The 23,287-nt window shown below is 42.2% G+C and overlaps 1 long non-coding RNA gene across 3 annotated transcripts in view; it reads right to left on the bottom strand.

Moving 5' to 3' along the window:
* LOC309860603 overlaps positions 1-23,287 on the bottom strand; it is a 69,677-nt gene that overhangs the window by 508 nt on the left and 45,882 nt on the right. Inside the window, exons 2-4 of one of the 3 annotated variants that reach the window (XR_014309482.1) lie at positions 1,890-2,659; positions 296-464; positions 55-199 (exon numbers count right to left, since the gene is read on the bottom strand). This is a non-coding gene — a long non-coding RNA (uncharacterized lncRNA). Of the gene's footprint in view, positions 1-54; positions 465-1,889; positions 2,660-23,287 lie in introns of all 3 variants that reach the window. The other 2 variants (XR_014309481.1, XR_014309483.1) reach the window with 2 other exon arrangements.

The following is a 23,287-nucleotide window of genomic DNA, read 5'->3' as shown; positions in this document are numbered from 1 at the left end:
TCCTATTTGCCCAATTAATTCTTTCTAATCACTCCAACTGCAGCTTAACATTACCTCCTCCAGGAAGCCATCCCTGACTCCTGAGTACTATGATTCCAGAGCACCTGGTACTTCTGTGACATGCTCATTCTCATAATGTGTTATAATTGTCTGTTTACTTCTTTGCAAGCCACCTTAGACTAGACCTTTGCCCAGGTGCCTAGAACTCAGAAGGAATTCAGTAAATATTTGCAGAATAAATAAATGAACAAATGTCCAAAGGAGTTTTTGCTAACCCCATGTGCAGAGCACTTACGTGGCTTGTCCAAAGTCAGTCGCATACCAGAACAGAGTTGAGATCCAAATGTAGACCTATCAAATCCAAGTCCAGTGTTCTTTACAGTGTCTCCTAAGGCCTGACATAAGCCTGGATGTTCAGACAGGGTAGGAGAAAGGTGCCCTTCAGACAGAGTATCGTCACCCGCCTAAATAATTGAAGAGAAGTCTAGAAGAAAACACACTAATAGGAAATCATGATTATCTCTGGGAAGATAGAGGGGGTTAGGAGGACTGTGGTATTGTTCAAAGGGGCCTTAAATTGTACCTCTAATGTATTTATGTGTTTCTTATATAGTGAAGAATTAATTTTTAAAAATGAGCACCACCAAAGGATTTTCTGTACCACATTCTCTAGTTGATGAATTTTTCCATTAAAGGATTTGGAAATTAGCACTGATGCTTTACTTTACTGCTTATTCAAAAGAGAATAAAGAAAAGAAAAGAAAACAACCAAGAGACTCTGGCCCCAATTTAAAAAAAATGCTTACCATTACACTCAGCACTAAAACTAATTGAATTGAGAAGATGGACTGTGGTAAGTGAAGTGTGGTAGTGACTAGACTACTTAATTTGTTAGTTTCTTTCAATTTATGACTCTTGGTCGTGGACGATTTATCTTTGATGCTCTTTCTCTATTTGTGTTTATTTCTAGTCATAAAGCATCTGGTCTGTGTAATTAAGGGGAGCTGAGAAAATATAATTAGCCAAACAGGCAGGAAGTAGATGGCAAATCTTCTTCATGACAGAAATGTATTCCTTCCTGGCTAAAGACCTTATATTTTTACTCCCCTGGGGCCTTTGAATGCCCAAATCGCTCCCTTTCTTGAAGCCATTCCTTTAGAGCGCCCTCTGGTGGTTGGTCTGATAAAAAGTCTATCTGCACGAGCTGTTGCCTCATCTCTCAGCCTCCTTCCTGGTTCTGGATGCATGTATAAAAATGCATAGTTATTGGCTTAGGAATGCCCCTGGAGAATGTCTATGAGCACAGGTTAGGGTCTAAGACGTTCAAGAAAAAGAGTGTCACAAGAAGAGCTCAAAGTAACAATAATGACAACTTCTAAGTAATCATGAAACCCAGAGAAGTATGTACCATGCCATCCTCTACAAAGCACAGGGTGATTATGGGACTCCTCATGTCCAGACATGGGTACCCTTGGGACCAGCCCCATGCCTGGATGGCACAGCTTAGTATAGGTACGTGGGACGGACTGCATGTTAGGGGATTGGTGTTGCCGTTATGGGTGGGCAACAGAGAGGACACATATGCAGCCTGAAGAGTGGGAAGTCTTTCTAAGGATCAAACTACTCCTTAGATGCGTTTTGTGAAGTGGTGAATAAGGCTGATTTGAAATAACGACCAGGCACAAACGCCCCGAACAGGCTTGATGGAAACCTGTGGCTTCATATGGGCCCTCGTCAGGACAAGAACTCACATGTCATCATCTCATTTGCTGACTGAAACACTGGTGAGGCACAAGGCTCTAGAGTTGACGTTTCTGGCTCAAAGCCACTATCTTCCTGGCGTGGACCCTGGGAAAGTGGCCCAGGCTCTCCATTCTGTGCTTACTCACCTGGACGGTGCAGTAAGGTGAGGAGGACTTGCTGGTGAGGATCTGGCGAGTCAGCCGGAGTAAGAGCTTTGGGCGGGGCTCCACACAGGCCGCTGAGTGACTGAGAACAGTTGTTCTTCGCTGTCACCACACTAGCTCTCCCGTCCTTCACTCCTCTGGGTCCCCGGGTCGGCTCTCAATTTGCCCACATACCCGCCACCATCTTGGTTCTCCTGGGGCCCTGCCTGCAGTGTCTTGTCACCACCTCTAGAGCCCACTGTCACGCTGCAGTGGACATCTCTGGGGGTGATGGCTTGACTCACCACTACCTTCTCTCCTGTCAGGCCCACAGTCTTAGCTCACCTATATGACCCTGGTCACTCAGGAAATGTCCCTTGACTTGTGCTATGCCAAGCAGCATCTGCCTTCTGTGCATTGGAAAAGTGGAATAAACAGGCTCAGAGGTTGTCTGTTGCTGGAGCCAAGGCATGCTAATCAGAATGTTCTAGATAGAAAGTCTCATGAGCTTATGTGACCACATCTCCGGCCACATCTTCTCCAACTTCTGAGTCAGCTCCTGTTCTTTAAGAGTTTGAGGGTGGATGCCTACCATTCAGAGAGCCTCTCCCCTCTTTTTCTCCCTGATCTTAGTGAAGATTTGTGCCTCAAAGTGCAAAGTTCTCTACCTCTCCCTTTAAGTGGCAGGCTGCAAAAAGCCTGTCCATTGATTCTTTCCGAACTGAAAGTAGGTGTTTTGCTTGTAAAGCTGGAGCAGGCAGAAGAGTTGCCATCTGGAGAAGAATGGAGAACATTTGTAAAATGAGCATATCTCCTGTTTGCTATGGCATCAGGCATTAAAAAATGTAACAGATGGCTTCACTAGATGATTACGGACAATATGCAGAGATTCAAACGTGTCTGGTTTTTTGCCTCTTCTCTTGAGTGCCACATTGCAGGACTCGTCAGGAGGCAAAATGGTGTAAAGAAAAGAACACCGACTTTGCAGTGCCGGCAAACTCAGCCTGAGAATGTGTGCCCCATCGTGTGTTCTTGTGCAGCCTGACCCTGCTTCTCCTGCAGCCACATGGCTTTCCCGGGCACCCTCCTTTCCATTCCCATGGGGGTCACTATGCTCTGTTATCTCGAAACCTCCGAAGCATGTTTGGCACTTACCAAGGGAGGGAGACTCTGCAGCTTGACATTCAAGGGCTGCCATGATATTATCCTGAACAACTGATTTGTTTTGTTTTGTTTATTGTTGTTGTTGTTGTTGTTGTTGTTTTTTAAGTAAGCTCTACACCCAACATGGGGCTTGAACTCGTGACCCTGAATTCAAAAAGTCACATGCTCTACAGTATGAGGCAGCCAGGCGCCCCCTGTCCTGAACAGCTTCTAAGCCATCTGTGCAGGTATTGTGCTATTCAGATGCTGCTATGGCAGAGTAAACAAATACAGAAAAGAAAAGCCTGTGAGGACCAGCATAAGGAAAGGAGCCGGAGGAGTGGGGCTGATTGGTGGCAGGTTGCTAGGCAACTGTGCAGCCGTGGAAGCAGCTTGGGCTGAGCCACCAATGCCCGAGGCCAGTGAAAACCCTGCATTTTGTGATTTCTGTTTTCGTTGGAAAGACCCACCATTTAGGGTGCTATCGGATGGAAGTTTGTATAGGCATGTGCCTCCGATAATCGATATGTTCAGGCTCAAGAAATTTCCCCCTGTTCGGTGATGAAAAAAAACCCATTAATGACTTTGTTTTTATTGGGGGAATGTGTGGGGGGTAGTTGTTGGGTATAGAGTGGGAAACATTTTCTAAGTAGCAAGAAAAGAAAAATGAAATGAAAGTCGTTACTCTGCTTTTCAGAATTAGTTTCCTTTCTTTCATGACAGTTGCCTGGAGACTTTGTTTATATGTATTTATAAAGAAATAAATACTGAACACAGGCCTAGAAATCCAAATGAAAAACATGCCACTCTCAGCTCTGAGATGCTGAGTGTTTGAGCTGTGAGGCTAAGAGACCATGTTTGCCTGCATGCTTCTATTTCTATCTTTGCAATCTGCTGAAAAAGAAAAGTTACATACATGTACTCATGCATACACATACATGTATTTACACAAACATATGTGTGTGTGTGTGTATAAATTTTTTTTAACAGGAATTTGAATCAACTTGGCATTCTTCCTTATTAAACTGTTATTTAAAAATCGCAATGAACAATTATTGCCAACAAACACTCATTTACTCTTGGTAATGTTTGCAAATGCTACCAGCACCTAAGCACAATTAGTTTAGAGAAGAGTACAGGAAGCACAATGTAAGGGTGGCTGATAAGCCAATTTCTGCCTGTCATCCGCCTTGGCCCAGCTCAGCAGCTCAGGCAGATGAAGGCCAAGGAGATGGGCAGAAATCGACAAAGGCCCCAGATTTGGCATCTGTGCATCAAATGACTCATAGGTCAAAACGAGATTTTTCAAGCCCTTCACAGGCTGAGAAAGTCCCAGTTTCCCTGTGCCTCACATCCTTTCTGTTTTCACGCAAAAGAACATCAAAAGAAATGCACATTGATTGATTTTCCTGTGGTTTTTTTTTCTTCCCTTGTTCTCAGAAGTTTCTCTCCTTCTCTCTGATAAGCTTGAAGTTAATTTAGCATTTGAAATGTGAGTTTCTAAAACAAATTCCCGTGAATGCTGCATAGCCATGTTTGGTTTGGTGTTCTCTTGAAATCCCTTCTGGTTTTCATTAAGAAAAAAAAAAAAAAAAGAAAGAAAAAAAAAGGCAGATGGGGACAGGGGAAGGGATTTTCCAACATGTTTCCCAAACAGTTACTTCTAGACATCAACGTCAACAAGACAGGATATTCTAATATCACAGTAACAGCTTTCTAGGCACCAAAAAACAAGTCACGTTACAACAACTTTAAGAAAGATTGTTGACAACATGATCATTGCCTTTACTTCTTAGAGAAGTTTAGAATTTTCCAAGACTAAGCTTTTCTGTCTCTTTAATGATAGTCAAATTTTGATCCTCAAGAGATGCTTGCCATTATTTCCAGAAGAGAGGAGGTGCCGCATGACTTTAAATGTGAAGCTTATGATCACTGAGTATTCCATGTGCAATACTTGCTTTGTACTGTGTGCCTGGACTATATAATGCTCACCTACACATTCATTCGTTCGTTCATTCATTCATTCATTCACTCTGTATTTGCAATTAGCAATGAAGATGGCAGATGGGATTCCTGTTCTTTTTTTTAAGATTTTTATTTATTTATTTGGCAGAGAGAGAGAGCACACAAGCAGGGGGAGCTATAGGCAGAGGGAGAGGGAGAAGCAGGCTCCCCGTTGAGCAGGGAGCCTGATGCAGGGCTCAATCCCTCAATTCCAGGACCCTGGGATCATGACCTGAGCTGAAGGCAGACACTTAACAGACTAAGCCACCCAGGCACCCTGTGGGATTCCTGTTCTAATCGATTTTACAGTATGGGAGATGATAAGAGAATGTAGAGAGTGAATAAGTACTTACAGATGCTCTTTGCTGTACAGAGAAGGGGGTGTTGTATATAATAGAGCTAATCTCGTTTTGGAGTATGGAGAGACGTTGTAAAGATGGCCACCAGCTTTTCCTCCTACACCTCAAAGCACTTGCTGCTCCAGGATGTGGAGTCTGTTTTCCCTCCTCTTGATCTGGGCTGGCCATGAGATTTGCTTTGGTTGGTAGAATGCAGCAGAAGGAACGACAGGGGACTTCTAAGCATAGTCCTCAAGGGTCCTCACAGCTTTCATTTTCACCCTCTTGGAAGTCAACCACCATGTAAAGAAGTCCAGCTGGAGAAATCCTGTGGGGAGAGAGTGGCCATCCCAGCTGAAGGGCCAGACAGATTATGAGTGAGGCCATCTTGGATCCTCCAGCCTCAGGCAGACTGGTCCAGCCAATGACATTCGGCGCAGACATGAGCTTCCCTACCAAGCCCAACGCCATCACAGACTTATGAGCAGATGAGTGACTAAGTCATAAGTCATAACACTTCAAGGAAGATTGTTATGCAACAGCAGGCAACTGAAACAGAGGGTCAAGGAAGTCTTCTGGAGAAAGTTCTATTTAAGTCAAGATTTGAAGAGTGGGTGCAATTTGGTGCTTCAAGAGGGGGCTGGTGTTTCAGGCAAATGGAGCAGCCTGTGAAGACCCTGAGTCTGGAGAAACATGGTGATGCTAAGAGCCAAGAGAAGCCCAGTGTGGCCAGAATGTAGGGAACCCAGGGGACAGTAGTGAGCCTGGAGGGGTAGACAAGGGTTAGACCATACAAAGCAAGTAAGTTACAAAGGAATGATGCTTCCCTTCATCCTCCATGGTTAGCTCAGCAAAAATGAAAGTAATATATTTGTCCAGAGGAGGAAAACCCATTGCATGGACCTTGCTAGCTATAACACAAAGACATTGCTGATTAAAAGTAAGGTCTGGTGAGAAAAGGAAGATTCATTTATCCAAGAAATATCTGTTGAGTACTGGTCACCTCCATCATGGGAAAAATAACTCAAAGGACATGACAGCACATAAAAAGTCACATCAGAGGTCCAGACACACACACAGCTTCCAAATTCTAGAGGGGCCTGAATGTCAGGCAAGCCTATGTCATCTCAGGCTAAGTCACCTAATTTCACTGAGCTTCATCTATAATATTGGAATGATGACAGTCCCTTTATGGGACCATTGGGAGGGTTAAGTGAGAAAAATCTATATCAATTTACCCAATTAAACACATGATAGGTATTCAAAAAATGATGGCAAATTATAAGAGAAAATATTGTACAGATGTTGTACAGAGCAAGGTAAAACATATCCAGTTACACAGCATAAGTCGGGATTCAATCGCGTAAGACAATATAAAAGTGCTATTCTTTTGCGTTTGTTACCGTATTTATTAGGAAATCCATTTCTGCCAATGGACGTGGAATATTGTGAAAAAACGTACAGCTTGAATGTTATTAGCAAAGCCTCCTGCTGAATCCTTCCCATTCTCAGGGACGTAATAGGTCATCAACACCTCTTTTGATCCTGTTTGATACAGTGATGACCAAATGTGCAACAAGAAGCATAAACCAGTCTTGGTGTGTATTATGTGCCAGGCATCTTGTCCATATAAGGTCCTTTAACTTCCCCAGCAATCTCCAGAGATAAGTACTCATTTTCCCATCTTGCAGACAAGGAAGGCGAGCGTCAGAGAAATCAGTTACTGACTTTCCTCGCACCCTATCCCACAACCAGAAAATGCAAGACTCTGAACTCAAACCCAGGTATGCTTGACTCCAAAGTCTGTGCTCTCTGCCCAAGGCCAAGCCGCTTCCTCCTCGGACACCCAGATTTAGAAGCTCTGTCGCTTCTGGAGGAAGTCGTCCTAACTGCAAAGCTGTAGCAACTCATGAGGGACCTTCAATGTTTCTTTACATTCTAAGTCAGTGTCTATGTTTTTAAAGCAAAAAATATATTAAAGTGGATGAACCCCAAGGGAAGTAGATCATTTCTTGGGAGAAGTAGCACAGTGAGCCACGAGAGTCAGCTGACTGGAGACTGTGCTCAGGAAGAAGCCAGGGGGGAATCTTCCAGTAACAATCATCATCTTTTTGTCTGCTTAACTTTAAATTTACTAATCTATTTAAGGCTTGTCCAATGGCTTTAGTGTCAGCAGGGATTATCTCTGAGGGCCATTATAGCTCCAAGATTCTATTATCTCACAAATTCTGCCCTGTTGGATCATCAGAATGATCCTTGCAAGAAGTGGAAATGTCTCTGAGCAGAGCTCTGATTTCTTTAATTTTGGGTACAAGCTTGCGCATATCTAAGAAAGGACACGCTCTAAGATGGTCAGACAGGATGACTTCTTCCAAGGAAGAAAGGAAGCAAATATACGTTAAATTTTGTTTTGTGTCAGGATGTAGGCTAAGAATTTTTCCTTATGTAATCAAGCCTAAATCTGACAACCCAGTCTTGTCAAGGCAAAGTTTGACCTGAAAGCAGTTTAAGAAAACATTCATCTTCATCACTGATGCCTGTTTGTTGCGGAATAGCCACGCTAAAGGTGGGTAGATATCCACTCATCTACGCATCAAAATACTTAATTGGCTTGAGATATGATGTGCAGAGAATTGAGAAAATCACAGGAAAGGGCTGGGTAAACAAAATAGAGAACATTTCATGCCGTGGTGGGACATCCAGAGGCGAACCCCAGAAAAGGAGACAGTATCTAGCCATCATGGGGGTGGGAGGGGTGGTGTGCACGAGCTTTGTTGGGACACCAGAAAGGTGGGTGAAACCAAGAGAGACAACACCACACCCCACAAGAAGCACCCAGAAGGTGGGTGGGGGGGGGGGGGACAGGGGTTTTCCTATCATAAGCCTGAACCACTTTGATAGGAGTAAGAAATAATGGCATTCATAGTTTCCTCTCTGAACACTAAGGACAGTAGGAAATGACACTGTGTGCAATGCAAAGGTTAGTCAGATGTAATTTAGTCCTAAAATTAATCCTGAAGTAAAAAAGCTACAGGAGAGTGGAACAAAAAGAATGGGAGCCTCCAGGACGCTAAAGAGGGCTCTTGCAGAGGAGAGAGCAGTTGCCTGAAATAGTCAACAGATGGAGCTGGGGGGCTGCGAACCCCTTTGATTCCAGCAGGGAGCGAATCCTTGGCGGAGAGCTGGGCTCCCTGCCGGTGGGAGCCAGTGCGTCAGTCACAGGCTAATCAGATATTTGCACCAGCCACGCACAGCGCTGTTGATGTGGTCAGAGAACTACGATTCCAGCGGGAGGAATGCGTGAGCCGCTGACAGCACGGTGAAGCGCACAGGCCCCGCGGAGGCTCTGACGCAGCACCGGGACAAAGCCAGCTCTTTTCTACCTCTGGTCCTTGAGTTCCTGGGTCATGGAGAACCAGAGGCTGGACCTTGAGAGGTCAGGTAGCACCTCGAGGGCTACTGGCTTTGGAAAGCACAGCAAATCTCTTCCTTCTATTTTATTTATTTACTTGTATGCCTCTTATTTATAAATGATCTCAACTGTCCAGAATCGGCATTTTTTCTAACAAAGAAAATGTTTTTGTCCATAAATGGAAAGAAAAATCAGCTATGGAGCCTGACCTAATGGGAATGAACTAAAGCCTTGGAGAACCAGCCTAAAATGGGTATAGGGCTTTAGCTACTTGCAGGGGGTGGGGGAGTTGGGTGGTTGGGGGTTGAGGGGGAGAGTTGGACAACGGACCGCTGGACAGCTGCTCTTTCCTGGTGAAGAGTCCCCTTGGCATCAGGACAGGGTTGAAACTCCAAGAAGAAAGGAACCAGCTCTGCCTTGTTTGAATCATTTTGTTTGCTCTATTCCTGGCATGGTGCCTGGCCAGTAGTAGGTGCTAGCCCAGCTTGGGTCCCATAGAGAGACAACGGCTGTCTGTCTAAGCTCATGCCTCTGAAAGAAGAAATAGAGCGAACTTCATGGTTCCAAGGGCTTCCTGGTTTGAAAGATACTCCTGAAGCTAATCCTGGCATCGGTCTCCTTGAATTTTACCTTGGGAAAGTTACCAATGGGGGTTTCCACTTTAGGATTGGACAATCATAATGTCAAATCTAGAGGGCAATGGAGAATTCTTAAAGAGCCATTCAATTTTGCGTTTGATGACACAGAGAAAATCCAACAACAGCACAACTACTTCAAGATTTTTCTTCTGGTTGGATGGGAATGGATTGGAAACATCTTTTAGGAAACAGGCCATGATGATAACACTGCATTTGTGTAGTGTTGACATTTCTTATCAATTTTGTTTTGACCTTTAAAAGAATTCTGTGAATGAGGTAGACCAGGCACTTCTAATCCCATTTTACAGATGGGAAAAACTGATATTTAGAAGCTCTAGTTTTTATCCAGACCTACATTTAATTAGAGGCAGACCTGAAATTTGCTTCCATCCTCAGCAGCTTTTAATGGACCACCCAGTTTCCCAGCTCCCAGCTGGATTTGGTCTTAGTGGAAGGAAGCTAAAAATCAGTATGATGGCAGCCTCCCATAAAAGAAACTGATTGTTGTGGTTCAAGTCTTCCTTCTTAGGAAATGTGTCTTCCAGATGTTTTCATTAAAAAAACTCAAAAATTATATCCTATAGAAAATTAAATTTGAGTCACTTTCAACTTCTAATGACTAAGTTTTAAATATATGACCACCAATTTTCATGGATTTGTCTTCTGAAATACATGTAAAGGAATGTCACTTTAGGAAAACAGTTATCTCTAAAAACTATATGAAAAGTTAGGGGCAACTGGGTGACTCAGTCGGTTAAGCATCAGATTCTTGATTTTGACTCTGCTCATTATCTTCAGTCCCACATCAGGCTCCCTGCTCAGAGGGGAGCCTAGTCTGCTAGCTCCTTCTCCCTCTCCCCCTTCATTCCCCACCAAGGGAGCACGAACACACTCAGACTCTCTCTCTCCCTCTCTTTCTCAAAATAAATAAATAAACAAATCTAAAAAAAATAAAAAGAATTTAAAAATATATGAAAAGTTGTCTTCTATAATTTGAAACAATTTGGCCCATGATTGACTCTCGGGATGGTTGAGGGGCCCTTCCTTTCCAAAATACGCTTCTTAAATTTCATACATATTTACTTGCTTGTAAGCTTTGACATATGCAAAATGAATTTGGCTTTATTTGAATTATTTGATTCACTTGCCAGCTGGGTAATTTGCAAAGTCAAGTTATAATCACATACTTTTATTCAGAAGTAATACCTCTCACAGAGTCAACTTCCTCACTTTTGTTTCTCGAGAGATTTTTTTAAGAAATTGGCAATAGGATAATTCCTTCTGTTGGTTTAATCATGTGTGAGCAGCAGCAGTGTGTATCTGAAAGGCTTATGGGCTTTGGAATTAGACATAATTTTGATGCTAAATGTCACTAGTCTGTTCATTCATTCATTCATTTATTCATCTCTTACTCAAGACTATAGCCTCAGCCCCCTAAATGGACCCCTGCTCTATCTCTCTCCGTCCCATCTTGCTTCTTACTACTAGGCTCACCTCTTTTCCTAAAGTGCACCTCAGATCGCTTTGCCTCTTTGCTCAAGTACCATTCCTCACTCTCTGAAGCATACAAAGTAACGTGTGGCACCTCAGCATTCTTCACCATCTGATTTCAGCTGACACTTGTCTTATCTCTTTGCGGAACACTAACCTCCTCCCCACACTCCTATAATTTACTGTCGAGTGGAGGAGGTCAACACTAATCGATCGTCACAGTAGGGTGCCTATGAATCAGGATCCAGGCTCTGAATGGCAAAAGAGGATGCTATCAGGTCTTAAAACTGAGAGCCTTGTTCGGCACATTCAAGGATCTGCCAAACGGCGGGAGAGACGTGAACAGAGGGGTAGTGTGTGGTCGGTGTGACAATCTAGGAGACAGGGCTGTCCATTCAGGGTTTCAGGGAGTTCTCTGATCCATTTTACTCTTTATCCTTAGAGCAATGGAAAGGCACTGGATGGTTTTAAATGTTATAAGCAGGATCAAATTTGTATTTTTAAGAGCTGACCCTGTGGCCCGTTAGCTCCAGGAGAAGGAGGACTTTACTTTTAGCTTCTGGAAGCTGTCAGAGTGCCTGAAATGTGGTCTTTGAAGACCAGCGCTCTGTAGAGAGCTGTTCCATGACAACCTGGAATAAAGGAATGAAAGAGACATAAAGGAAGAAGGGGAGACGGAAAGAAGAGGAGCGAGGGAGAACCAGTTAAATCAACTGGAGAGAAGGGAAAGCCATTTGCCATTCAAGGTGTCCCTGTAGAGGAAGAAGATACTTCTACATGAATATTCCAAATGTGGGCTGCTGTTTCACTGCTGCAACACGACTTGGCCGAGTCCCTGTTGGAATTTGGCTTCGGAACTGCCTCAAGAAGCTGTTTATCAGTTACACATCTCAAATCTCACTGCTCCCCTGTTCAAATTTGGTACAAACTCTGCTTTTTTATACTCCCTCCCATGTCTATATGTTCTTTTATACATCTCTTTGTGTTGTTTGCTTGGATTATAAATTATATGCCTCTTTATATTGTTTGATTTGGAGTATAAACTTCTAGAAGACAGAGACCAGATCTCTTAAGTAAGCTTTGATGGGAAAGGCAGCTGTGTGGGAGCTGGGTGTCCTGCAGGTCTTCTCCCATGGACTCCGAGGGGGGAAATTGTCATGGTGGGGAGGCGGCCATGAGGAGCTGATGAGTTGAAAGGGGGACCAAAGTCAGGGCAGGGGCACTTCTTTAAGATTACACAATAATGTGGAAAAATAGCTTTCATAAGTAGAATATGGAGTAGTGGTTCAAGCATGGGCTCTGGAGTCAGAATGCCTAGCTGAGGGGTCTTGGGTAACTGACCTAGCGTCTTTGTGCCTTGGTTTTTTCACCTATAATACTACCTATCTCATCTCATTGTTTAAAGATTAGATATGGATTCTTCTCCTACCCACTTAAGCCCCCATGTTGCATCAATGAAACAAGATGGGATTGGGAGGGAGACAAACCATAAATGACTCTTCATCTCACAAAACAAACTGAGGGTTGCTGGGGGGAGGGGGGTTGGGAGAAGGGGGGTGGGGTTATGGACATTGGGGAGGGTATGTGCTTTGGTGAGTGCTGTGAAGTGTGTAAACCTGGTGATTCACAGACCTGTACCCCTGGGGATAAAAATATATGTTTATAAAAAATAAAAAATTAAAAAAAAAAGATTAGATATGGAAGGCACTCAGAACAGGCTTGGCCTGTGGGGAGTGCTCAGTACTTCTTGGCTGGTTTTTCTATTACTGTTCCTAAGCAAGAAGATGCCTGTGTTTGGGCTTTGTCCGATTTTAAGATCCTTTGTTCTGAAAGATTTGAAATTGTAATTATAATGTGTGATGCCCATTTTTCGTTTATTCTTCTACAGATTTTTATTTTGATGGTCCACAGAAATGTAATTAGCATTGTGCAAATATTTTGGTTAGGACTAAAAGCTGCCTCCAACATTTAGTGCAAAGAAAAAACGTAAGAGTCATCACATTTTGAAAGCGGAATGTGAGAGCTCTGTGGTAACTCCTCTAACAAGTGAGAGATTTCGAATAAACAGTAATTATGTAGCAAAAACTGAAGTAACAGCTGCAGGGAGTATGGAGGCAAGAGAGCCTGGAGGTTTGTGTAAGTGAAAGATGTAACCTGGTGGAATAATTTATTATTTGGAACAACTGAAATACCAGCTCCATGCATATCATTTGAACAGGACGTTGCAGGAATGCAAATACTTCCATGTCATCTTGGAACATTTATTGGCTTCTGTGTTTACTTCTCAAAAATAGGTGTGATGTTAGCCAGCTGTGGTTTAGTGGTATAATGCATAGTGATGGTAAAACACGTGTATATTTGTTTGATATGGTCAGAATTTCCTGTCATTTCCTAGCCTGAGTATGGCAACAATTTTCCATTTCCTCATTGCTTTTATTTAACGGCAATTTTTGAAAGGATTTTGACATTTCAAGTAAAAGATGTGAGAACAAAGAGCTTGAGAGAGGGAGAGAGAGAGAGAGAGAGAGAGAGAGACAAGGAGAGTAGGAAAATGGGTAAAAGATGAAAAAAACAGAGCTAAGGCCAAGAAATGTAAAGATGAAGCGAAAATCTTGCAACTTTTTCTACTGCGGGTTTTTGCTGAAATCTTTTTGTATTAAACATTGGCCCAAGAAGGCATCAAGATGACCTCTGGTCAGAGACTGAATCATCTTTGTATGACATCTGCATGACCTAATTGTGCATGTCCTCAAGGAACAGAGCAGAACCTCCATTCCAGATCCAAGAGGACAAGCTGGGAACATTTCCAATCCATGTGCTTAAGGATCTTGACATGGAAAGAGATGACACCACCTTCCTCCCTACATAGCTCATTCTGGTTATTCATACTCCTAGAACTGGGAAGCTTATAATCTACCTCTTTCTAACTGTGGTTTATAGAAATACATTTGTCAGAGGGCTATGGACAGTGTGAAGAACAGAGAGAGTGTTCAATGGGGGAGAGACATAGAAGTCCCCCAAATAAGGAAATTATAAGTGAGTTTGTTTCATGACTCCTTTTTTTTTTTTTAGGAACCTGCCCCATGTGTGCATCCCTGGTATTGGACAACTCTGAAGAAAACGTCCCCTCACCCCTCACTCGTCCACCAAGAATTCAAACAGAAGAGGTGGGAGATCCTTCCACCTTGTCCCAATCAGTCCTCAAGAATTATCTTTTTATTTTCTGGCTTGACAAATTACTAAAATGTTTATAGAGAGATAAGTGCATGAATAAATGGTTTCCATTCCCCTTCCAGCTTAAGTTACAGTGAAATACACATGGACATATGTCCATGGAGCTTAGGGCTATAACACTGTTAACACTGTATTTCTTCTGAGAGAAGCTGTAGGGTAGTGTTTTATTTTCTACACTATCTGAGAGATGGATAAAAACAAGACTCAGAGATTTCCAGAAGAGTCAGAAAAAGAATGTTCATTCTTAGCCTATTGGTCTGTTTTGTAAATCAACCCCGGTTGAATTGAAATTGTGACTGAAATTACCTGATTCACAGAGAAGAACTCTATGCCCACTAGGTATAAAAGATAAAGCAGAATTTAAAAAGAATGGCATTCTTCTTCTCTGTCTTGATTCAGTTTTCCCGGTTCAAAGTCAGAAACTGATAGCTCAGGTGGAAGGGATGTGTGGGGCTAAACCCATACCCTCTGAACACTCAACAAATTAACTGAAGGGTGTTTGCACTGAGCTGTCATTAGGCCAAGCAGAAACCATTACGGAGGCTGGGCTGGGAGGAGAGGTGGTTTGGTTTATTCACTGTTTACAGAGCAAAAGCAAGTTGAGCAAAACTAAGGCAGATTTACACTTTACTAGGGTCTTGGGCGGCCATAATTATGAGCCTGTCATATTTTCTCAGCTCATATTACTGAGGTTGCACCAAAGTTTAAATGGTACAAGGTGCTTTAAATTTCTTTCCCTTAAAGTAATAAACTGTAGACATTCGTAAGTCTCTGTGTATTCAGATAGCAGATTTCAGACGTAAGAACAAAAGAAACATTAAGCAACTGGTTTTTCAAGAAAAAGAAAATTGTGTTTAGCAACAGATAAAATCATGCCTGTTATTTTAAGAAAAATCATTGGTATTCTGTAGTTTCATTAAAACATGTCTGAGCATGGGCTTAATGTTATTTATACTATTTGCAAGTGGTTGTGTTTCTTTCTTTTTTTTTAAGATTTTATTTATTTATTTGACAGAGAGAAATCACAAGTAGACAGAGAGGCAGGCAGAGAGAGAGAGAAGGAAGCAGGTTCCCTGCTGAGCAGAGAGCCCGATGCGGGACTCGATCTCAGGACCCTGAGATCATGACCTGAGCCAAAGGCAGCGACTTAACCCACTGAGCCACCCAGGTGCCCCAATGGTTGTATTTCTTAAATCTGCAGATTTGTATCTTTCATCAATTTTGTAACATTCTCAGCCATTATCTATTCAAATATTATCTTTCTTCCATCTTGTCAGTGCTTTCTTTCTGCCACTTCTATTGAAAGACATGTGAGACATCTTCATTGTCCTACATGTCTTTTAATGTTTTTATATTTGCCATCCCTTCATCTTCCTGGACTGACTGACTTTGGAGGATCTCCTCAGATCAGTCCCCTTGTTTACTAATTCTCTTTTTGTCTATTTTTAACATTGCCCATCAGTTTTTAAAGATACATATATGCAAAAAAAAAAGTATTCTATTCTTTTACAATTTTAAAAATTTATTTATTTATTTAATTTATTTTTTAAAAAAGATTTTATTTATTTATTTGACAGAGAGAGATCACAAGTAGGCAGAGGGGCAGGCAGAGTGAGAGGGAGAAGCATGCTCGCCACTGAGCAGAGAGCCCGATGCGGGCCTCGATCCCAGGACCCTGGGATCATGACCTGAGCTGAAGGCAGAGGCTTTAATCCACTGAGCCACCCAGGCACCCCCAAAATTTTTATTTATTTTAAAAATTTCCTTGGGCGCCTGGGTGGCTCAGTGGGTTAAGCCGCTGCCTTCGGCTCAGGTCATGATCTCAGGGTCCTGGGATCGAGGCCCGCATCGGGCTCTCTGCTCAGCAGGGAGCCTGCTTCCCTCTCTCTCTCTCTGCCTGCCTCTCCATCACAAGTATGTGATTTCTCTGTCAAATAAATAAATAAAATCTTTAAAAAAAATAATTTCCCTTCAGTGTTCCAGAATTCATTGTTTATGCACCACACCCAGTGCTCCATGCAATAGGTACAATTTTGAAATAACTTTTATTTTTATTTTTTGCTTTTTGAAAGATTTTATTTATTTATGTGACAGAGGGTGAGAGAGAGAGAACATGCAGGGGTAGCAGCAGGCAGAGGGGGAAGGAGAAGCAGGCTCCCCACTAAGCAGACAGCCTGATGTGGGTCTCAATCCCAGGACCCTGAGATCATGACCTGAGCCAAAGGCAGATGCTTAACCAACTGAGCCACCCAGGCACCCTTTAAAAAAAAAAAAATTTAATCCTTTAAATTATTTCTCAAAATTTCTATTTAAGAATTTTAATATTTGAAGTTCTAATTCTGTACTGTACATATGACTTTTGGTGACTCTTTTTCATAGCATTGTTTCCTCATATGTTTTACAGTTTTAGATTATGAACTTGCCTTCACTGGAATTTAATCTCTGGAAATCCCTACAGAGACCTTGCTAAGGGGTTGTTCTTCAAGAGAGGTTTTGCATTTGCTTTTGTAAGTTACTCGGAGCATCACTAAGTAAACACAACTTTTTATGCTATTATCTGAACTTAGAGTTTCCTAGATCTTGCCCATGGCATGAATTTGAATATCAGATGGTTATGCAGCTATAAATCCTCAGGGATATTATCTTTTCCTTTTAAAAACCTCTACCCAAAACTAATGGATTTTTTTTTAATTATTTTAAAATCTGCCCTGCTTCATCCTGGCTTCCTGTTGTGGTTTCAGTTCCAATTTCCTGTCTCTAGGGCTTAAGGCTGTATCTCCTGTTCCTACACAGGGATTAGGATCCAAACCCTTTCCCAGCAGCAGCTGAAGCTTCAGGTCTCATGTTGACCTCACTGATTTTCATTTCCTTCATTACTTCATTACTTTCATTACTAGTGATTTCTCTGACTTTATTGTGAGCTCACTTACTCACTTAAAATAGGATTTCATTTTAAAATAGTGTACTTTTAAGTATTTGTTCCATTTTATCCAGCGTTCCTCATGTTTAATAATGGAAGAGCTTTCAAACTATCTAGATGAGTACTTTCCTTCCCCACTAGCTTCTCATAACAAATTTTACAAAATCATCTACTAACTCTATTAGTTTAACAATGCTTGTATCTATGATGGAGATATAAGGTTCTACGTGACCTTGGAAATGAACATTGTTTGAAAGTGTAATCATGAGGTTCTAGCTCTAAACATAAATATCACATCTGCAGAGAAGACTTCCTTAGTCAACTCCAGCCCAAATCACATCTACCTCTACCTGTGCTCAGCTTCTTCAAAGCATCACATGATCTCATTTTTTAGTTCTTAAGATATATTTATTACAAACCTCTTTTTGCTGGAATGTAAGCTCATGAGGTTAACCATCAGGTCAGTGCATAGGGATTGAAAATAAGTTACCCATCTAAGTAGTCACCAAGATATTGGTGATGTGGACACATGGAGCACAACAGAGGTGGCCAGAAATGCATGAATGGAATGTAATTTCAAGGAAGAAAATGGAAACTTGGTAAAATAGCACCCTATTTTAAAAAGAGAATAAACATATAAAAAAAGAAAGAGTGTGTAGACCTGAGAAAAAGTTCCGAGAGCAAGAATTTGGTGGTGTTTCTCCAGCTCTGGTCAAGATTAAGGAGATTGGGTGTGGGGCATATAAGAATTATTTCCCACACCTCCTGTGGCCTGAATGAAAATGCTATTGGGAACATCCCTTTGATCTGGTTTCACAGATCAGTAGCAGGCAACCATCTCATTCAAAGTGTCCAAGTGTTGTGAAGATGTTTTGCACAGCAAAGTGGGCATTTTGACCTCTGAGAAGGACACCCCTCCTTGTAACCAGTGAGCTGGCATACATAAGTTTCCTATAAACTTTGTAAGCAGGTCAGTCCCAATCAGCCCACTGCAACACCAAGTTCAATATTTGTCAAGCTGGAGATCTCACTGAAGCCTGGTCAGGGCAACAAACCAGCCTCCAAGAACTGTGCTTCCCCAGGATTCCTCCCAGGGCTGGCAACAACAGATGACACAGGAAACTTTTAAAAATATTGATTCCTGGTCCCTGCTCCAGATTTCTTGATTCAGAATGCGTATGAGGTAGGGAGAAGAGAATCTGTGTTTTCAATAAACTCTTATGATTCTTATGCAGCAGACTTGGGAAACACTGCTCTAGATCATTTTCTTTTTCATCCCCTTTTAAGTGGAATATACATCTTGTTTTTTCTTCTTCCATGCCCCAAAATAATGACTCTGATTGTAGAGGACTTAATTGAGTTTAATGCAATCTCTGGTACTGTAGGCTTAATCATCCCACAGGTAATTGCATTTTGAAATAAGGACTTCTTAGTGCAAACAGGTCTCTGCAGCATTAGGGTCTTCTCATTTTTGGAGCAAGGAGGAAGATCAAGTTCAGTTCTAATGTTCTTTCAACCACCCTCTGACACCCTCTCCCATGTTTGGTGTCTCTTTCCTGTTCACCCAGGCCACAAAAATGAATGTTCCAAGGTGTTGTCTGCAGCTGTAGAACACTGCTGTCTCTGAGCTTGATCTCAGTTGGCCCTTGAGGATTCCCTAGGAGACAGTGTTCCACTCAGGATCCCCTGCCTATTCCAGCTACTCTTTCTGCAGGAAGCATCCACTTCTACTTGTAGGCTTTGGAGAGCTATGATTCAGGACTCCTGTGATTTGAGTCGGGGGCAGGGGAAAAGGGATTTTGATACCTTAATTTCTACTATTATTCAAGTAAGAAAAGAGAAAGGGAATTAAAGGGATGGAAGGATTGAAAAGCAATCAAAGTCCCCTTTTGTGCAAGAAAAAGTTGATACTTTTCTTAGAATGGCTGCAGTGGAGAATACTTTTTTCCAAATTAACCTGCTTCCTGGATTTCTTATACTGATAGGTTCTATTTCTATCTTGAAATAAGGTAAGTGGCAAGACAAAGAGAAACATAGGTGACTGAAAACCCCTAAGACCCAAATGTGTGCCATCAAATCTCTTTCTTCAAGGCCAGAGTGAAGATTAGAAAGTATAATTCTCCACACTAAATTTCATTATCATTTAAATGTGAGATTTGTAGCAACCTCCTGAGCTGCAAAGACTCCAATTCATTTAGTCCATTCTTCAATTTTATTCAACCAATATTTGTTGGCTGCCTAATTTGTGCAAAGCATTTTGGTGACAAAGCCTGCAGATTTCACAAGAGCTAGGACTCTCTTGTGAATGGGTCTTTTCAATGTGAGAGTGAAGTCTAGGAACTCACAGGACAGGTCACATCACTTCAAGTCACATGTACTTGATGACCAAGTTGATGTGTCTGGCATCCTGTGGGACTTATGGTGGCTACTTCGGGGCTTGTGAGGGATCACCATTGAGTACTTTCTCTCCATGCCTCTGAAAAAAGGTGTGGAGGCCACAGTGCAATGAATTGTGGAAGCATTCCTTCACAGAGCAGCTTGCGCTCCCACTGAAAGGGGGGTTATGTACATCTTAGGCTTTCACCAGCCAAATATTTGCAACTAAGCACGTTCATGTATAGAAGGGTCATCTTCCATGGAGTTAGCACAGATTTCTCAAATATTCTCTGTTGAACGGGCACCTTTCAAGGCAGACCAAATATCTTCTCATGAGTGTATTCATATATGGGCATCAATTACTTTCTATTTTCAGAAAAAAGTTAAGAAGAGTTTAAACATCCCATTAGAGAAAGTGAGTGTGGGGCTAGTTTTAAGTGAAGAGTTGAAGCTACTACTCCTCTTCTCCTCTTAACTACAAAAGTATCATGAGCCAATGCATAAGAATCTATCACTTGGTGCTGCATTGGACATATTACAGATTTGCATCCCTGTGTATCTGTTGACATAAAGTCAACAAACCTTTCAGGATCACTGAGTTTTAAAAAGAGTTTTATTAGAACCTAAGTTTGAACAGTTGCATGGGATATATGATCCTCAAAAAAAGGAGAGTTATCCTCCAAAGGGACATCTGGTGTAGGATTAAATGCACTTTTTTACATAAAAGTTGCAAATTATTAGACAAAGAACATTTCAGAAAGTTGTAGACCTTATCTCAAGTTTCTAGTGTATGTGAGGCTATGTGACTTTAATCTTATGGGAACCAGGGAAGTTTCTTATTTTTTCTTACCTTTTGTGTTTGGAATGGTCCCTTTTGGTTATTTTCTTTAATGAAGCAGAGGTACAATGTGTGCTTGGGGCAGAAACAGAGCCCGTGATATGAGGTTTTGCCAAGTCATTTTGACCTTGGTAAATCTTAAAGTATAGCTTCCCTGGGAGCCCAGGAGGAGAGGCCACGAACATGAAAAGTTGAAAATGTACTTTATCAGATCTATGTCTATTCAGAAATGGCCTTTGAACTCTAATGTGTCTAAACGTGGCAAATATATGAAGGAAGAGTACCTACCAAGATTTTACAAATACAAAGGACCATGAGCAATCTATGTAAAGGTGATATTCAAAAGTGTAGCACCCATGTGACCAGGAGACCCATCAGACCAACCCCATACTGGTGGGTACAGCCTTAGGTATAATCCTGGATTATATGGACACCAGATGGGGAAATGTGCAGAAATCAAGCTGGGGAAATGAAACATTCTAAGTGCATCAAAATGTTCTCCTTGGAAAGAACATGCCTTGAACTGGGTGGAGCCTAATGAGAATGTCTTGGCAAAATGCTGAGCAGAGGCTGTTCCAACCCAAAAGTGAATGCAGAGCAAGATGAAGGGGTGGGGGGCCAGCCTGTTATGGGAAGGCATTATTGGAATATAAGGAACTGGAAAAATTGCACTTATTGGAACTCCTCCCAGAGGACTACATGTGTTTGAAGGAAATATTTTGATAAGCTTCTTGGGGTGGGGAGGGGAAGATTAAGGGCCTTGTAACCATGTTTCTGTTTAAGTAAAAATATCTGATCTTTAAACTTCCTGTTAGCTTCAGGGCCTTTATTTTGCTAGTTGGGTATGGTCTCTAATGGTTCTTCATACCCATCCAGCCCCATTCCAGAGCTCAGCCACCCTAAATAAACATTGAACAAATGTCTAGATGTTGGTGTGAATGTGAGAACCGGTCCAGTCTCAATATGCCCAAGGCCAGGAAGCTCAGACCTTCTGTGGGGAAGTAGGAGGGTTGCTGGTGGCAGACCAAACACAATGAAGAGAGAGATACAGGGGCATCACAGCTTACTAGAGAGAACACAGTACTTGTAATTGGAATACCTGGGTTCTTTGCGAGCTGTCGCCAACTACCCATGGGATCTTAAGTGGATGACTTTGTATTCATCTTCGTGTTATTGGGGGTTAGAACAGTGCTACACAGCCTGGAGATGCATAAATATTCGTTGACTCTGAGCAAATGATTGAGTAAATGAATGACAGCTCTGACATTCAGTTTCTTCAACTGCAAGATAGAGATACATAAAACTTGCACTTTGGTTTTTCCTTTCTCTCTAGAGTGAAGGAGAGAACGCGTACATAAGTGCTTTGGAAACCAAAAAGGACCCTCTAAACTCCCAATGATTTTATAGCCAGTCTAGTTATAATGGTAAATCAAGGGGTATAGAGTCTGTGCATTGTTAGCCGTTGAAGGTATATCTAAGTTGGTGGGGATTCTAGAGTTCTGCAACCCCTTCTTTGAAGGCAGAGTTACAGGGACACATGCCCTGCATCTGTAAAGCTGGGAAGCACTGAGTCTGTGTCCTGGAGGATCCTGCAGTCGTGTCTACCTCCTGTGAGTCTTTCTCTTTCACTCCTGACACAGAGCACTTCACTTCTGACACGTCTGGTCACCAATTGGGTAGGGTCTTCTCCACACCAAGCAACTCTCCAGGACACCAATTTATCTCCATGCTGACCCTATCTACCTGGAGATAGTGTTCAATCCTGCAACCTAAGGGCTCAATCCGGCGATTGCCCCCACCCCATTCGGTGCCAATCTCAAGTCCAGATTGACACCTACTCTTCTGACCGATCAGCCATAAATGAGAGGTTCCCATGAGCCCCTCGTTGGGTTCAGCTAATTTACTGGAGCAGCTCACAGAACTCAAAGAAACACGTTTGTCAGTTGATTAAAGATATGGTAAAGGATAGAGATGAATTGCCAGATGGAGAGATAACATAGAGCACAGTCTGGGAGTTTCTGTCCCTGTGGAGTTGGGCTGTGTCACTCTCCCAGTATGTGGTTCACCAACCTGGAAGCTCTCCAAACCCCAGACTAGTTCAATTTTTTTTTTACTTTATTAATTGTTTTCATTCACATATAATGTATTATTATATATATAATGTATTTATATATATAAAATATATATATAATGTATATAATGTACCCCAGGGGTACAGGTGTGGGAATCATCAGGCTTACACATTTCACAGCACTCACCATAGCACATACCTGCCCCAATGTCCATAGCCCCACCATCCTCTCCCTATACCCAGACTAGTTGAATTTCTATGAAGGCTTCACCGCATAGGCAAGATCAATCATTATTGCCATCTTCAGCCCCTCTTCCCTGTCAAGACAATATGTGGGTGTGTGTGGAGCTGAACATTCCAAGCTTCTGATCATGGCTTGGTCCTTCTGTTGAGCAGCTCCCATGCAGGAGGCCAGCCAGAGTCACCTCAGAGCACAAAATATCCCTGTCACCCAGGAAATGACAAGGGTTCCAGAAGCTCTGTGTCAGGAACCAAGGGCAGAGGCCAGTTATTAAAATTAGAGACCCTCCTGGTGTTTTTATTGCCAAGGAGATTACAATGGGTTAAGAGCTCTAGTGCCAGTAAATGGGGGTTGAGACCAATATATATATTTTCTATTATCTCACAGTCTGAAACCATGACAAATATTTTACTAGTTCATGGCAAAATGGGGGAAAAGGAAGATGCTATATTCTATCTTTAATAAAGCTACTTACATACATATTTGAGAAATATCCTCTTTTTTTTTCTGCAGTTACATTCTTCCCTATTTTGGTGTCAAAGCATTCTTTTAAAAATGAGATTATGGGGATACCTGGGCAGTTCAGTTGGCTAAGCATCTCCCTTCAGCTCAGGTCATGACCTCAGGGTCTGGATCCAGACCCGCATTGGGCTCCCTGCTCAGTGAGGAGTCTGCTTCTCCCTTTCCCTCTGCCC

The sequence above is a fragment of the Mustela nivalis genome (assembly GCF_964662115.1).
Source record: "Mustela nivalis genome assembly, chromosome: 2".
In the NCBI taxonomy this organism is placed as follows: Eukaryota; Metazoa; Chordata; class Mammalia; order Carnivora; family Mustelidae; genus Mustela; species Mustela nivalis.
The sequence above is the reverse complement of the archived record's forward strand: the minus strand, read 5'-3'. Positions and strand labels throughout refer to the sequence as shown.